The sequence below is a fragment of the Artemia sp. Qi Xiang Cuo genome, chromosome 11, assembly GCF_049724085.1.
Source record: "Artemia sp. Qi Xiang Cuo chromosome 11, ASM4972408v1, whole genome shotgun sequence".
NCBI lineage: Eukaryota > Metazoa > Arthropoda > Branchiopoda > Anostraca > Artemiidae > Artemia > Artemia sp. Qi Xiang Cuo.
In genome coordinates this window covers 11080911-11099121 of record NC_142804.1, presented here as the reverse complement: position 1 = coordinate 11099121, position 18211 = coordinate 11080911, and positions in this window count along the sequence as shown.

Sequence of the window (18211 nt, the reverse complement as noted above, 5' to 3'; positions counted from 1 at the left end):
AAAAGACGATCGCGTCCAATGTTAAGAAATATGAAAACTCATAGTTCCTAACAAAGGAGTCCGATCAAAACAAAAAGTACACCATTAGAACCGCCTTGTCCGAAACCCCTGTATAGGAAACTTTCTGTCCCTTGGATTAAACAGCAAAGGAAATATATTGGCTTGAAAATCAAGAAAATTGACTTTAACCACGTTATTATCCCCTAACGGGATATTTTTTTTCTTTTTTCTTTTTTTTTCTTTTCCACAGATAGCTTGGCACTGGAACATCGTAGAGGGTTGTTCAAGAGCTCATTTTTAAGGAAATTAATTGGGTTAAAAATCTATAGTAACTAAAATAAATTGTTTCTAAAAGAGAATAAATATTTCCACCAAAAACTGCGTTTTTGATGTCTTTTCACACTGCAGTCTTTCAAACATAATCGTATACCAGCGGTAAGATTTGAACCCACGCCTCCGAAGAGACTGGTGGCTAACACCAGTGTCTTGGACCACTCGGCCAGGCAGCCTCTCATAAATAAATATATATGTGAATTTAGGTTGCAGCAGTAGCTAGCAACCTAGTAAGAGACAGTCAGTCCCATGCTAAGAAATATAACAAAACTCCTAAAAATAGAGTAAGATCAAAACGAAAGTACATCATTGAAACTACCTTGTCTGAAATCCTACTAGATAAATAATGAATGTCGTCATAGCTTTATATTAGAGCTATGACGTGGATAGAAAAACACGAAATTATATTGTTGTTTCTGATGACGTCATGAAATAATATCATTGCGCCATGACGTCAATAAAATGATTACGCCATGACGTCATAATTACTACTTAAGATCAACAAAGATGTAAATTCTCTCAGTCTTGATTAGAATAATGGTTAGATCGAAGCAAGCTATACGCAATTTTGAAAAAACAATACTACGCAAACAACAGAGATAGTATCTTGAAAAGAGAAAAGCAAAAATATTCAACCGACCAGGCGCATCAAGAAGAAAAAATTCAGAGAGCAAAACTCATAGTTCCTAACAAAGGAGTCCGATCAAAACAAAAAGTACACCATTAGAACCGCCTTGTCGAAACCCCTGTATAGGAAACTTTCTGTCCCTTGGATTAAACAGCAAAGGAAATATATTGGCTTGAAAATCAAGAAAATTGACTTTAACCACGTTATTCTCCCCTAGCGGGATATTTTTTTTCTTTTTTTTTTCTTTTCCACAGATAGCTTGGCACTGGAATATCGTAGAGGGTTGTTCAAGAGCTCATTTTTAAGGAAATTAATTGGGTTAAAAATCTATAGTAACTAAAATAAATTGTTTCTAAAAGAGAATAAATATTTCCACCAAAAACTGCATTTTTGATGTCTTTTCACACTGCAGTCTTTCAAATATAGTCGTATACCAGCGGTAAGATTTGAACCCACGCCTCCGAAGAGACTGGTGGCTAACACCAGTGTCTTGGACCACTCGGCCAGGCAGCCTCTCATAAATAAATATATAAATGAATTTGGGTTTCAGCCGTAGCTAGCAACCTAGTAAGAGACAGTCAGTCCCATGCTAAGAAATATAACAAAACTCCTAAAAATAGAGTAAGATCAAAACAAAAGTACATCATTGAAACTACCTTGTCTGAAATCCTACTAGATAAATAATGAATGTCGTCAGAGCTTTATATTAGAGCTATGACGTGAATAGAAAAACATGAAATTATATTGTTGTTTCTGATGACGTCATGAAATAATATCATTGCGCCATGACGTCAATAAAATGATTACGCCATGACGTCATAATTACTACTTAAGAACATCAAAGATGTAAATTCTCTCAGTCTTGATTAGAATAATGGTTAGATCGAAGCAAGCTATACGCAATTTTGAAAAAACAATACTACACAAACAACAGAGATAGTATCTTGAAAAGAGAAAAGCAAAAATATTCAACCGACCAGGCGCATCGAGAAGTAAAAATTGAGAGAGCAAAACAAAGGTATTCAACTGACCAGGCGTATCGAGAAGTAATAATTGAGAGAGCAAAACAAAGGTATTCAACCGACCAGGCGTATCGAGAAGTAATAATTGAGAGAGCAAAACAAAGGTATTCAACCGACCAGGCGTATCGAGAAGTAATAATTGAGAGAGCAAAACAAAACAGCAAGATGTGTTATCACAATGATGAAGATTATAGACATGCAAAAATTGAGACAGCCAAACAAAAGATCAAGGAGAGTTATCACAATGATGAAGATTACCGCATCAAATATAAGGAAAACCAAAAGCAAAGGTATTCAACCGTCCAGGTGTATCGAGAAGCAAAAATTGAGACAGCCAAACAAAAGATCAAGGAGCGTTACTGGGTTGATAAAATCTATAATGCGAGGTTGTACCGAAGAACGCATAAGGACAGAGGGAAAAATTACATTCAGAAATACAAGAAGATGGCAAAAATGCAGGCTGATCTTTGTAAATTGAGAAAAATTTTACGCATGTTTTATCGGGATCACGAAAAGTATTCAAAATTACAGATTAAAATTCTCTTTGAAAGAGCGGATGCTGTTGAAAAGTCGGCTAGAAATTCCTTTGCAAAGCTTCATAGTGATATCCAAAAGAAATGTTGTCAGTTTAACGAAAAGCTTCCAAGGTATGGATTGGCAACTGCGGAACAGTTTATAGATGCAATGGAAAATGTTTGACAACACAGTGAATATACGGAGGCGTACTTCTTAGAAAATTCGTATATTAATTTTGGAAGGAGCAAATGCAGTTTATGTAGCAGAAATAAAAATATATATACAAGCATACCTATCAACAGCGAAGGAAAAGCAATGTTTTTCAATTATGGCGAAAACGAGCCTGTTAGGGTTATTAGTAAATGTGTTTGTAAGACTAATGATTTAGAACAAATTCCTGGAACACCGACTCAAGAAAAAAGCATTTCTAACTGTGTTTTAAACAGTTCGTTTAGTTCTACTGAATATTTTGCAAAAAATTCTCTGTGCAGTAGAACAAACTGTCCTGAAAAGTACGAGACAACTATTGAAAAATGCTCTAGAACTACATCTGACAAGGAAATTATGATGGCTGAAGTCACCTATAACAATCTGAGTAAACATTCAAAACCAAAAATTGGGCAGCAGGTTACTTGGCAATGTCACCCTGATATCTGCAAGCTTTATTCGATGGATATTGAATTATGTCAAATTCTTTTTGATATCCTTGAAAATAATATAGCACTAAAATTTTCAACTGACAAAGTGGTTAATTTCTACCTTGGTGGCTTGGATTATTGTGAAATCAATTACAGGGACACAAGAAAGCATGGGCATTCTTTATACTGTAGCCCAAATGAGGGATGTCAGAGCTATTTGCATTCTCTAAGGGCACTAGCTCCACATTTTCCTGTCTTGAACTGTTTCATTAATAGCGTATATAAGGCAGTATCAAAATGTAAAATTATACAACATATTTATCTGCTAAAAGTCGAGGGTTCGTACAAGGAACTAAGTCATTACATTGAAGAAGTGTCAAGTAGACTCTGTCGTAATAACAGTCAAGACTTCCTTTACGGTGATAGCAATATTAGAGTTTCTATGGATGAAAATACAATAATAAAACTATTTGGTGAGAGCCTTGATAAGGTAGATAACATCAGGGATGTATACCCCACAATGCATTGTGACAGTTGTGAGCAGATAAAGACAAAATACCAATTGAAGAGTCTAAGATCCCTTTCAAATAGGAAAGGTTTTGATGTAATGATGGCCATGATTTTAGAACACCTACAGCAGGACATACCCAAAGATGACAGAGAACAACTAATTCAATGTACAGGTTGGAAAGAGGATGTCATAGATTCATTCTTTGTCTGTGATTACTGTACTGGGAAAATGTTGAAAAGTCAGGAGAATGTCCGATCAGTATTAAATAACCTTCATATAGACTGTACACCGGAATGTATAAAGTATTTAAATATATTTGAAATGGCAATGATTCGATTTGTAATGCCTTGTCTTACAATCGTCAGATTAGGGCAAGTAACTGCATTGAAGAGACCTAGAACAGAACTTGTTGACGCTCTTAAGGGGAGAATAGTATATCTACCTGTTGATATGCAAGCAAATGCAGATATTCAGCCTGAAAAACTTCTTAACATTGATAGTTTTGTAGTCACTGTCAATGGTCATCCTACTTACAACAAGAATGTTTGGACTGCACTAATAGATCTGAGAAAAGTCCATGAAGCACTGTTGTGGTTAAGAGAGAACAACAGTCTCTATAAAACAATACATGCATACACCCTAGAAGATTTAAATAAAATACTTGAAGCACGTCTTGCTGAAAAAGCGGTTGGTGTTGATAATTTACCTGAAATACCGGAAGCTGCAATCCTTCAGAAACTGACAGAAAGCGCAAAATCTACATTGGTTGAACATTTTTCTGTCCAGCCTCTCAATTCAGCAGTAGCAAAAGACTTCATTGAAGATTTTAAGCAGATGAAAGATCTTGGTACTGACCAATTTCAAATTAAGAAACTAAAAGGTGAGAGCGAAGACTTATTTCAGAAAGAGCTTGATCTAAAAGTGTTTCCAAATCTTTTCCCGAAAGGCAAATATGGCTTGCGTGACAAGGCAAGACCATTTCAGATTAGGAATGCAGAATATTTTAAATCAAGGCTTCCTAGCTGACATACTAAGCTTCGTCTTGACAAACAGTTTCTTTTTCACAGCTTGCAATTGCAAGAATTCTCTTACATGTGTAATAGCGTCGGTCATATGTTGCGGACTGTGAAACCAAATCAAAATGCTCGTCAATTTATAGACAGGCTTCATTCCCATGATGGAGAGGTGGAAGCGACTTTGTTTTCTGTTCAATCAAAAATCAGAGGATCTCAGCAGTATTTTCAATCTCTTTCCTATAAAGTAAAGTCAATGATTGAGCAATTGGGTCCACCTAATTTGTTTCTGACAGTTACATGTGCTGAGCGGTACTCTCCTGAATTTATTGAATATTTACGGACTGTCCATAAGAACTTACCTGGTATGGCAACAATGACCCCCGCAGAGTTGACGTGTCTAGATCCAATTGCAGTTTCCATGCACTTTGACAAAAAATGGACAACTATATTTAATGAGCTAATTTGTTCAAAGACAAATCCTTTGTTTGGTAAAATTAAGGATCATTTCTGGCGTATCGAGTATCAGAAACGAGGTGCGCCTCATGTACACTGTGTGTTGTGGATTGAAGATGCTCCTATTATTGGGAAATCAACAGCGTCTGAAGTGATTTAGTATATCAATAGTATTATAACTTGTGAAATACCAAATAGATTGACTAGTCCCACTTTTCACAAACTGGTCAAAGACCATCAAGTGCACCGCTGTAATAAATACTTTCAAAGAAAGTATAAGAGAAAAAGAGGAAGATGGGTTACGTATTGTAAGTTTGGCTTTCCTCGTCCTACAAAGGAACGAACAGAATTATATGACATCCTTGACTGCGTGGCTCATGGTACAAACCGTAAAAAGCCAAGAAAAAGAATATATCATCTGCTTCGAAGAGATGACGAGCGTTATATAAATGACTATTCTCCTGCGTTACTTATTGCTAATCAAGCAAACATTGATGTTCAATATATTGGCCGTTTGGGCTCTAAATTACCATATTACATTACCGATTACATGACAAAAGCAGAGAGTGTCGAAATAGAAGCAATGTAGGAGGAAGTAAATAATGCATGCAAAAGTCTTGGTCAACGAACTATGTCCTACTTGTTGAAGTCCATAAAGACCCGTCAAGTTGGAGCAGTTGAAGCTGCTGATAGGCTTCTTGGTACTAAATTGAATAGTATTTCTAGGCAATTTAGATATATTGACCTTGCGAAAAAGAGCGAGGTAAAGAGGACACTGAGAAGGTATGAGGAGCTTGAAAAGCTTGCTAAAAACGGTCCACAGAGTAGTGATTTGTACATTGCCCACTGGGTTATTGATATCTACCCTAAAAGACCGGAACATATGGAAAATATCAGTCTCTTTCAGTTATTGTCTTGGTATGAACGGGAGCGTAATGGTACTGATGATAATATGATGTTAACTGACGGGTTCTTCTACCTCAGAAAAAGGCTTTTTAAACCGTATATCATACAGCACAGAAAGGTAAACCCATTTGAAACTGACGAGAAGAAAAATGCTTATTATGGAGATCTTTTAAAATTGTTTAAACCTTGGAGAAATAAAAATGAACTAGTAGTCAGTGGAAATAGCAACTACAAAACCTACTGTGTTGAAAGTGTAAACTATCCCGACATGGTAGCTTACCATAAAAAATTTGTTGTTAAGAGGAAAAGCGATATAGAATTTGAAGAAAGGGTCCAAGAACGTGCAAAAGAAATTCTGAAGGCAGAAAATATTGATGAAAACATTGAAGATGACCCAGAAAATGCAATTCAGGGAGGAGTCATTGACAGAGCAGCAGATGCTATGGAGGATTTGTTAGACGCAAAAAAACAGATTTTAAATGGTGACACCGAAGACAGGCTGAAAAATGATTATGAGTACCCCTTTATAGGAAACTTTCTGTCCCTTGGCTTGAATAAAAAAGAAAATATATTGGCTTGAAAATCAAGAAAAGTGGCAGCTATTACAATATTCTGCCTAAACGGAATATTTTTTTCTTTTTTTCTCTTATTTTGTATCCAGAGATAGCTTGGCACTGGAACATCGTAGAGGGTTGTTCAATAGCTCATTTTAAAGGAAATTAATTGGGTTAAAAACCTATTGTAACTAAAATAAATTATTTCTAAAAGAGAATAAATTTTTCCACCAAAAACTGCATTTTCAATGTCTTTTCACACTGCAGTCTGTCAAACTTAGTCGCATACCAGCGGTAAGATTTGAACCCACGCCTCCGAAGAGACTGGTGGCTAACACCAGTGCCTTGGACCGCTCGGCCAGGCTGCCTCTCATAAATAAATATATATGTGAATTTGGGCTGCATTACATTAAAGAACGAGCTATAGCCCATAGTAACTGGAATCCGGGTTGCAATAGTAGCATACAACCTATTCGGGTTGAGGCGGTAGCTAGAACCTAGTAAGAGACGATCACGCCTCATAGTAAAAAATGAAATAGTTAAATTGAAAGACGATCATTGGAATAAAAAACCATTGCATACATTGGAATAAGTTGGCTAATTGATCATTGGAGGTTCGTCTATTACAATTTTAAAGAAGAAAAAGCCGTAGGCTTTTCCTGTTTTCCGGGTTGCAGCGGTATCTAGCAACATAGTACGTTAAAGGACGATCATTGGAATAACAAACTATTGCATACATTGGACTTTGTTTAGCTACCTGATTGTCTTAGGTTCGTCTCTTACTATTTCAAAGAAGAAAAAGTCGTAGGCTTTTTCCTGTTTGTAATCAGGATGTTTAGAACACAGAGTGTGACTTTTCTTACTAATGAAGGAGATTACATAAAAGTAGTAATTAAAAGTGAAGATAATACAAACATGTTTTGAAAAGTTGTTACAATAAAGAACGATTCTATAAAGGACCGATGTAGTTCATCATAAATGGCATTTGTCAATTATTTTTTTTAAATATCCAGGTTGCAGCGGTAGCTGGCAACCTAGTAAGAGACGATCACGTCCAACGTTAAGAAATATAAAAACCCATAGTTCCTAAAAAAATAGTCAGATCAAAACAAAAAGTACACCATTAGAACCGCCTTGTCCGAAACCGCTGTATACAAAACTTTCTGTCCCTTGGCTTGAACAGCAAGGGAAATATATTGGCTTGAAAATCAAAAAAAGTGGCAGCTACTACAATATTCTGGCTAAACGGGATATTTTTTCTTTTTTACAGTAAAGAACGAACTTCCAGCCCATAGTAACTAAAATGAGATTTTAATTTCAGGTTAAAGATTGATCAATGATGTCATAATCGTAGATTTTAGCCAGGTCGGGTCTTACTATTCCAATTAAGAAAAAGCCATAGGCTTTTACCTGTTTGTAATCCGGGTTGCAGCGGTGGCTAGCAACCTAGTAAGAGGCCATCACGTCCAATGTTAAAAAATATAAAAACCCATAACTCCTAAAAAAAGTTAGATCAAAACAAAAAGTACACCATTAGAATCGCCTTTTCCGAAATACCTGTTAAGAAAACTTTCTGTCCCTTGGCTTGAGCAGCAAGGGAAATATATTGCCTTGAAAATCAAGACAATTGGCAGCTACTACAGCATTCTGCTTAAGCGGCATCTTTTTTTTCTTTTTTCATTTTTTTTTCTTTTCCACAGATAACTTGGCACTGGAACATCGTAGCGAGTTGTTCAATGGCTCATTTTAAAGGAAATTAATGGGGAAATATATTGCCTTGAAAATCAAGACAATTGGCAGCTACTACAGCATTCTGCTTAAGCGGCATCTTTTTTTTGTTTTTTTGTTTTTTTTTCTTTTCCACAGATAACTTGGCACTGGAGCATCGTAGCGAGTTGTTTAATGGCTCATTTTAAAGGAAATTAATGGGGTTAAAAACCTTTTGTAACTTAAATAAAATATTTTTGAAACAGAACGTTCCGGGTTGCAGCGGTAGCTAGCAACTTAGTAAGAGACGATCAATTCCAATGTTATGAAATATAAAAACCAATAATTCCTAAAAAAAAGTCAAATCAAAACAAAAAGTACACCATTAGAACCGCCTTCTCCAAAACCCTAATATAGGAAAATTTCTGTCACTTGGCTTGAACAGCAAAGGAAATATATTGGCTTGAAAATCAAGAAAAGTTGCGGCTACTAAAACATTCTGCCTAAACGGCATATTTTTTTCTTCTCTCTTTTTCACAGATAGCTTGGAACTGGAACATTGTAGAGAGTTGTTCAATGGCTCACTTTAAAGGAAATTAATGGGGAAATATATTGTCTTGAAAATCAAGACAAGTGGCAGCTACTACAGCATTCTGCTTAAGTGGCATCTTTTTTTTCTTTTTTTTGTTTTTTTTTCTTTTCCACAGATAACTTGGCACTGGAAAACCGTAACGAGTTGTTCAATGGCCCATTTTAAAAAAACTTAATGGGGTTGAACAACTTTTGTAACTTAAATAAATTATTTTTAAAATAGAACGTTCCGGGTTGCAGCGGTAGCTAGCAACCTAGTAAGAGACGATCAATTCCAATGTTATGAAATTGAAAAACCAATAATTCCTAAAAAAAAGTCAAATCAAAACAAAAAGTACATCATTAGAACCGCCTTTTCCAAAACCCTAATGTAGGAAAATTTCTGTCACTTGGCTTGAAAAGCAAAGGAAATATATTGGCTTGAAAATCAAGAAAAGCTGCGGCTACTAAAACATTCTGCCTAAACGGCATATTTTTTTTCTTCTCTCTTTTTCACAGATAGCTTGGCACTGGAACATCGTAGAGAGCTGTTCAATGGCTCACTTTAAAGGAAATTAATTGGGTTAAAAATCTTTTTTAACTAAAATAAATTATTTCTAAAAGAGAGTAAAGTTTTCCACTAAAAACTGCATTTTTAATGTCTTTTCATACGGCAGTCTTTTCAAAGATATCTGATCTGGGTTGCAGCGGTAGGTTGCAACCTAGTAATAGACTATCACGTCCAATGTAAAAACCCATAAATCCTAAACAAAAGTCAGATCAAAACAAAAAGTACACCATTAGAACCGCCTTGTCCTAAATCCCTGTATAGGAAACCTTATGTTCCTTGGCTTGAACAGCAAGGGAAATATATTGGCTTGAAAATCAAGAAAAGTGGTGGCTACTACAACACTCTGCCTAAACGGGATATTTTTTTTTCTTTCTTCTTTCTTTTCCACAGATAGCTTGGCACTGAAACATCAGAGAGTTGTTCGATGGCTCATTTTAAAGGAAATTAATTGAGTTAAAAATCTTTCGTAACTAAAATAAATCATTTCTGAAAGAGAATAAATTTTTCCACTAAAAACTTCATTTTTGATGCCTTTTCATACTGCAGTCTTTTACAACATATTTGATTTTTGTACATAAATCATAATCGTATACCAAAGGTAATATTTGAACCCACGCCTCCGAAGAGACTGGTGGCTAACACCGTTGCCTTGGACCACTCGGCCACGCTTCCTCTCATAACTATATATGTGAATACGGGTTGCAGCAGTAGCTAGAAACCTAGTAAGAGACGAGCAGTCCAATTCTAAGAAGTATTAAAACCCAGAACTCCTAAAAATTTAGTCAGATCAAAACAAAGGTACATTATTAGAACCACATTGTCTGAAACCCTACTAGATAAAGAACGAATGTCGTCATGGTTAGGATGTGAATAGAAAAATACGACATTCTGTTGTTATTACTGAATCCGGGTTGGCGCCGTAGCTAGCAACCTAGTAAGAGACGATCACGTCCAATGTTAAGATATCTGGGTTGTAGCGGTAGCTAGCAACCTAGTAAGAGACGATCACGTCCAATGTTAAGAAATATAAAAACCCATAGTTCCTAACAAAGGAGCCAGATCAAAACAAAAAGTACACCATTAGAACCGCCTTGTCCGAAACCCCTTTATAGTAAACTTTCTGTCCATTGGCTTGAACAGCAAGGTAAATATATTGGCTTTAAAATCAAGAAAATTGACTTTAACCATGTTATTCTCCACAAACGGCATATTTTTTTCTTTTTTCTTTTTTCTTTTTTCTTTTTTTTTCTTTTCCACAGATAGCTTGGCACTAGAACATCGTAGAGGGTTGTTCAATAGCTCATTTTAAAGGAAATTAATTGGGTTAAAAATCTATAGTAACTAAAATAAATTATTTCTAAAAGAGAATAAATTTTTCCACCAAAAACTGCATTTTTGATGTATTTTCACACTGCAGTCTTTCAAACATAATCGTATACCAGCGGTAAGATTTGAACCCACGCCTCCGAAGAGACTGCTGGCTAACACCAGTGTCTTGGACCACTCGGCCAGGCTGCTTCTCATAAATAAATATATATGTGAATTTGGGTTGCAGCAGTAGCTAGCAACCTAGTAAGAGACAATCAGTCCCATGCTAAGAAATATAACAAAACTCCTAAAAATAGAGTAAGATCAAAACGAAAGTACATCATTGAAACTACCTTGTCTGAAACCCTACTAGATAAATAATGAATGTCGTCATAGCTTTACATTAGATTAGAGCTATGACGTGAATAGAAAAATCATTACGCCGTGACGTCATAATTACTACTTAAGAACAACAAAGATGTAAATTTTCTCAGTCTTGATTAGAATAATGGTTAGATCGAAGCAAGCTATACGCAATTTGAAAAAACAGTACTACACAAACAACAGAGATAGTATCTTGAAAAGAGAAAAGCAAAAATATTCAACCGACCAGGCGCATCGAGAAGTAAAAATTGAGACAGCCAAACAAAAGATCAAGGAGAGTTATCACAATGATGAAGATTACCGCATCAATTATAAGAAAAACCAAAAGCAAAGGTATTCAACCGTCCAGGTGTATCGAGAAACAAAAATTGAGACAGCCAACCAAAAGATCAAGGAGCGTTACTGGGCTGACAAAATCTATATGGAAAAAATTAAATTCTCTGCGAGGTTGTACCAAAGAACGCATAAGGACAAAGGGAAAAATTACATTCAGAAATACAAGAAGATGGCAAAAATGCAGGCTGATCTTTGTAAATTGAGAATCATTTTGCGCATGTTTTATCGGGATCACGAAAAGTATTCAAAATTACAGATTAAAATTCTCTTTGAAAGAGCGGATGCTGTTGAAAAGTCGACTAGAAATTCCTTGGCAAAGCTTTATAGTAATATCCAAAAGAAATGTTGTCAGTTTAATCAAAAGCTTCCAAGGTATGGATTGGCAGCTGCGGAACAGTTTACAGATGCAATATAAAATGTTCGACAACACAGTGAATATACGGAGGCGTACTTCTTTGAAAATTCGTATATTAATTTTGGAAGGAGCAATTGCAGTTTATGTAGCAGCAATAAAAACATATATACAAGCATACCTATCAACAGCGAAGGAAAAGCAATGTTTTTCAATTATGGCGAAAACGAGCCTGTTATGGTTATTAGTAAATGTGTTTGTAAAACTAATGATTTAGAACAAATTCCTGGAACACCGACTCAAGAAAAAAGCATTTCTAACTGTGTTTTAAACAGTTCTTTTAGTTCTACTGAATATTTGGCAAAAAATTCTCTGTGTAGTAGAACAAACTGTCCTGAAAAGTACGAGACAACTATTGAAGAATGCTCTGAATCTAGATCTGAAAAGGAAATTATGATGGCTGAAGTCACCTATAACAATCTGAGTAATCATTCAAAACCAAAAATTGGGCAGCAGGTTACTTGGCAATGTCACCCTGATATCTGCAAGCTCTATCCGACGGATATTGAATTATGTCAAATTCTTTTTGATATCCTTGAAAATAATATAGCATTAAAATTTTCAACTGACAAAGTGGTTAATTTCTACCTTGGCTGCTTGGTTTATTGTTAAATCAATTACAGGGACACAAGAAAGCATGGGCATTCGTTATACTGAAGCCCAAATGAGGGATGTCAGAGCTATTTGCGTTCTCTAAGGGCACTAGCTCCACATTTTCCTGTCTTGAACTGTTTCATTAATAGCGTATATAAGGCAGTATCAAAATGTAAGATTATACAACATATTAATCTACTAAAAGTCGAGGGCTCGTACAAGGAACTAAGTCATTACATAGAAGAAGTGTCAAGTAGACTCTGTCGTAATAATAGTCAAGACTTCATTTACGGTGATAGCAATATTAGAGTTTCTGTGGATGAAAATACAATAATAAAATTATTTGGCGAGAGCCTTGATAAGGTAGCTAACATTAGGGATGTATACCCCACAATGCATTGTGACAGTTGTGAGCAGATAAAGACAAAATACCGATTGAAGAGTCTAAGATCCCTTTCAAATAAGAAAGGTTTTGATGTAATGATGGCCACGATTTTAGAACACCTACAACAGGACATACCCAAAGATGACAGAGAACAACTAATTCAATGTACAGGTTGGAAAGAGGATGTCATAGATTCATTCTCTGTCTGTGATTACTGTGCTGGGAAAATGTTGAAAAGTCAGGAGAATGTCCGATCAGTATTAAATAATCTTTATATAGACTGTACACCGGAATGTATAAAGTGTTTAAATAATTTTGAAATGGCAATGATTCGATTTGTAATGCCTTGTCTTACGATCATCAGATTAGGGCAAGTAACTGCATTGAAGAGACCTAGAACAGAACTTGTTGACGCTCTTAAGGGGAGAATAGTATATCTACCTGTTGATGTGCAAGCAAATGCAGATATTCAGCCTGATACAATAAAGAACGACACCTTGCCCATGTTAACTAAAACATAAATAAGGATTATGTAATTTCCAATAGTATCATGGCTATAGAGATGGCTGAAACCTAGTTACAATAAAAACGATCATTGGAATAACAAAAATTGAATACCTTTGGAATTAGCTTGCTACTTGATTATTTGAGACTCGTCTCTTACTATTTAAAAGAAGAAAAAGCCGTAGGCTTTTTCCTGTGTGTAATCAGTTTATTATCATAGGCAGTGCGCTAGCACTGCCTGAGTAAAGAACGATGTGGGCACAATGTGTTTTTTTTCCGGGTTGCAGCGATAGCTAGCAACCTAGTAATTATAATAAAGAACGACCTCTTGCATATACTAAATTTTATACGCCACTTATTTATAGTATAGGTTAGTAATTCAACAGATAGATTGGTTCTGGAACATCGTAGAGGATTGTTCAATGGCTCATTTTAAAGGAAATTCATGGATTTAAAACTTCTTCTAATTAAAATAAATCATTTTTAGTACCTTGAGAAATTTTAATTTTGTTTTATAATAAAGAACGACCTCTTGCCTATACTAAATTTTATACACTACTTATTTATAGCATAGGTTAGTAATTCCACAGATAGCTTGGCACTGGAACATCGTAGAGAGTTGTTTAATGGCTGATTTTAAACAAGATAAATGGGGTTAAAAACCTTTTTCATTTAAAAAATAAATTATTTTTAAAATAGGATAATTTTTCTCACAAAATTACATTAAAAGAAGATCATTACAATAACGAACCATTACATACATTGAACTTAGCTAGAAACTTAAGTTTTTGGGGTTCGTCTTTTACTATTTCAAAGAAGAAAAAGCCGTAGGCTTTTTCCTGTTTGTAATGCGGAAACAGTGGTTTACAGTAAAAAACGATCTCTCTCCCATAGTAATACAGTAAAGAACGAACTTCAGCCCATAGCAAATAAAATAAGAATATAATTTATGACTCAAACAAATAATTTTTTTTCTTTGGTCTGAAATATTGTCAGCGGTGAAATTCGAACCAATGCCTCTGAAGTGACGGTTGGCTAACGCCAGTGCCTTAAACCAATCGGCCACGCTGCCTCACATAATTATTTAAAATATTTTATGATAAAGAACAAACTCTAGCCAAGAGTAACTTAAATATTTTATATAAGGATTTTATAGTAAAGAATGATCCGGGTTGCAGCGGTAGCTAGCAACATAGTAAGAGACGATTACGCCCAATGTTAAGAAATATAAAAACCCCTAACTCCTAAAAAAGAGTCAGATCAAAACAAAAAGCACACCATTAGAACCGCTTTGTTCGAAACCCCTATAAAGGAAACTTACCGCCCTTTGGCTTGAATAACAAAGAAAATATACTGGCTTAAAAATAAAGAAAATTGACTTTAACCACGTTTTTTTCCACAAACGGGATATTTTTTCTTTCTTCTTCTTCTTCTTCTTCTTTTCCACAGATAGCTTGGCACTGAAACATCGTAGAGAATTGTTCAATAGCTCATTTTAAAGGAAATTATTTGGGTTAAAAATCATTAGTAACTAAAATCAATTATTTCTAAAAGAGAATAAATTTTTCCAAAAAAACTTGCATTTTTGATGACTTTTCATGCTGCAGTCTTTTCAAAGGTATTTGATTTTTGTATATAAATCAAAATTGTATACCAGCGGTAAGCTTTTTAAAATAAAGAGGGACCTCTTGCCTATGCTAAATTTTATAGACCACTTAACTATAGTATAGGTAAGTAAAGTTTACATAAAGGACTGATTATAATAAAGAACGAACGCTTGCTCATAGCATCTGAAATATTAATTAAAAGTAGTAGCTCTAGCTTTAGTGGAAGCATTATCATCGGTAAACTTTTTTAGAGTATGGTGCAATAATCTGGGTTGCAGCGGTAGCTAGCAACCTAGTAAGAGACGATCACGTCCAATGTTAAGAAATATAAAAACTATCTAGATCTATCTAGAAAACTATCTGAATCTAGATCTGAAAAGGAAATTATGATGGCTGAAGTCACCTATAACAATCTGAGTAATCATTCAAAACCAAAAATTGGGCAGCAGGTTACTTGGCAATGTCACCCTGATGTCTGCAAGCTCTATCTGACGGATATTGAATTATGTCAAATTCTTTTTGATATCCTTGAAAATAATATAGCATTAAAATTTTCAACTGACAAAGTGGTTAATTTCTACCTTGGCGGCTTGGATTATTGTGAAATCAATTACAGGGACACAAGAAAGCATGGGCATTCGTCATACTGAAACCCTACTAGATAAGTATTGAATGTCGTCATTGTTTTATATCAGAGCTATGACGTGAATAGAAAAACACGACCTTATATTGTTGTTTCTGAAGACGTCATGAAATAATATCATTGCGCTATAACGTCCTCATGAAATAAAATCATTACTTTGTGACGTCATAATTACTATATAAGAAGCGTCAGAACTGTAAATCATTCATAATTACATAATGGTTTCAATCAAGCAAGCTGCATTATAATAAAGAACGACCTCTTGCCTATACTAAATTCTATACGCCACTTAATTATAGTATAGGTTAGTAATTCCACAGATAGCTTGGCACTGGAACATCGTAGAGAGTTGTTTAATGGCTCATTTTAAAGCAAATTAATGGGGTTAAAAACTTTTTGTAGTTATAAAAAAAATTATTTTTAAATAGAATCATTTTTCTTACGAAATTTTATAATAAAGAACGACCTCTTGCCTATACTAAATTTTATACACCACTTAATTATAGTATAGGTTAGTAATTCCACAGATATCTTGGCACTGGAACATCGTAGAGAGTTGTTTAATGGCTCATTTTAAAGCAAATTAATGGGGTTAAAAACTTTTTGTAGTTATAATACAAATTATTTTTAAATAGAATCATTTTTCTTACGAAATTACATTAAAAGAAGATCATTACTATAACAAACCTTTGCATACATTGGACTTAGTTATCCGGGTTGGAGCGGTAGCTAGCAACCTAGTAAGAGACGATCCCGTCCAATGTTAAGAAATATAAAAACCCATAGTTCCTAACAGAGGAGTCAGATCAAAACAAAAAGTACACCATTAGAACCGCCTTGTCCGAAACCCCTGTATAGGAAACTTTCTGTCCCTTGGCTTGAACAGCAAGGGAAATGTATTGGCTTGAAAATCAAAAAAAGTGGCAGCTACTACAACATTCTGCCTAAACGGGATATTTTTTTTTTCTTTTGTATCCAGAGATAGCTTGGCACTGGAACATCGTAGAGAGTTGTTCAATGGCTCATTTTAAAGGAAATTAATTGGGTTAAAAACCTTTTCTAACTAAAATAAATTATTTCTAAAAGTGAATAAATTTTTCCACCAAAAACTGCATTTTTTATGTCTTTTCACACTGCAGTATTTCAAACATAATCGTATACCAGCGGTAAAATTTGAACCCACGCCTCCGAAGAGACTGGTGGCTAACCAGTGCCTTGGACCACTCGGCCAGGCTGCCTCTCATAAATAATATATATGTGAATCTGGGTAGTAGCAGTAGCTAGCAACCTAGTAAGAGACGATCAGTCCAATGCTAATAAATATAACAAAACTCCTAAAAATAGAGTCAGATCAAAACAAAAGTACATCATTAGAATTACCTTGTCTGAAACCCTACTAGATAAATAATGAATGTCATCATAGCTTTATATTAGAGTTATGACGTGAATAGAAAAACACGATATTATGTTTTGGTTTCTGAAGACGTGATGATCCGGGTTGCAGCGGTAGCTAGCAACCTAGTAAGAGACGATCACGTCCAATGTTAAGAAATATAAAAACCCCTAACTCCTAAAAACAGAGTCAGATCAAAACAAAAAGTACACCATTAGAACCGCCTTGTCTGAAACCCTTATAAAGGAAACTTACCGCCCTGCGGCTTGAATAACAAAGAAAATATATTGGCTTGATAAGCAAGAAAATTGACTTTAACCACGTTATTCTCCACAAACGGGATATTTTTTCTTTCTTTTCCACAGATAGCTTGGCACTGGAACATCGTAGAGAGTTGTTCAATGACTCACTTTAAAGGAAATCTCTAGATCTAGCGCTATTTGTGCTTAATTTTTTTTTAATTAATTTTTTTTACGAAAAACTTAATTTTTTATATACAATATTAAACAATGACGTCATAGTCTTTGGATGTAGTTAGTACATGAAGTCTGGATCATCGAATTAAAGCTGAAACTAAGTAAAGAACAATTATGCCTCCATATATTCACAGTGATCTATAAAATGTCCCATTACATCTATAAACTGTTCCACAGTTGCCGGTTCATACCTTGGAAGCTTTTCACTAAACATGCAACATTTCTTTTGGATATTACTATGAAGTTTTGCGAAAGCATCTCTAGCTGACTTTTCAACAAAATCCATTCTTTCAGAGATAATTTTAATCTTTAATTTTGAACATTTTTCGTAATCCCGGTAAAAAATTCGTAAAATTTTTCTAAATTTACTAAGATCCGCCAGCATTGTTGCCATGTTTTTGGACTTCTGAATATAATTTTTAATTTTGCCCTTATGCGTTCTTTGCAGCTTGTGTAAACTGCAAAATATCCATGGTATCCGAGCAATAGTTTGAATATTTCAATTCAAGCTAGAAAAATACCTGAAAATGTTAAAATTAGTTTTATTTTTAGTTAGGTTCTAACTACCCGATGTGGAATTTACTATGTATTTTCAGACCAAAAAATTCAATTTTTTAATATATTTCATTTTTCAGTTTAGAATCGCTAAAGTTATTATGTAAACGGCAAAAATATTTATGATATATGAGCAATAATTTTAATCTTTTAATTCAAACTAACAAAATACCTGAAAATTTAAAAATT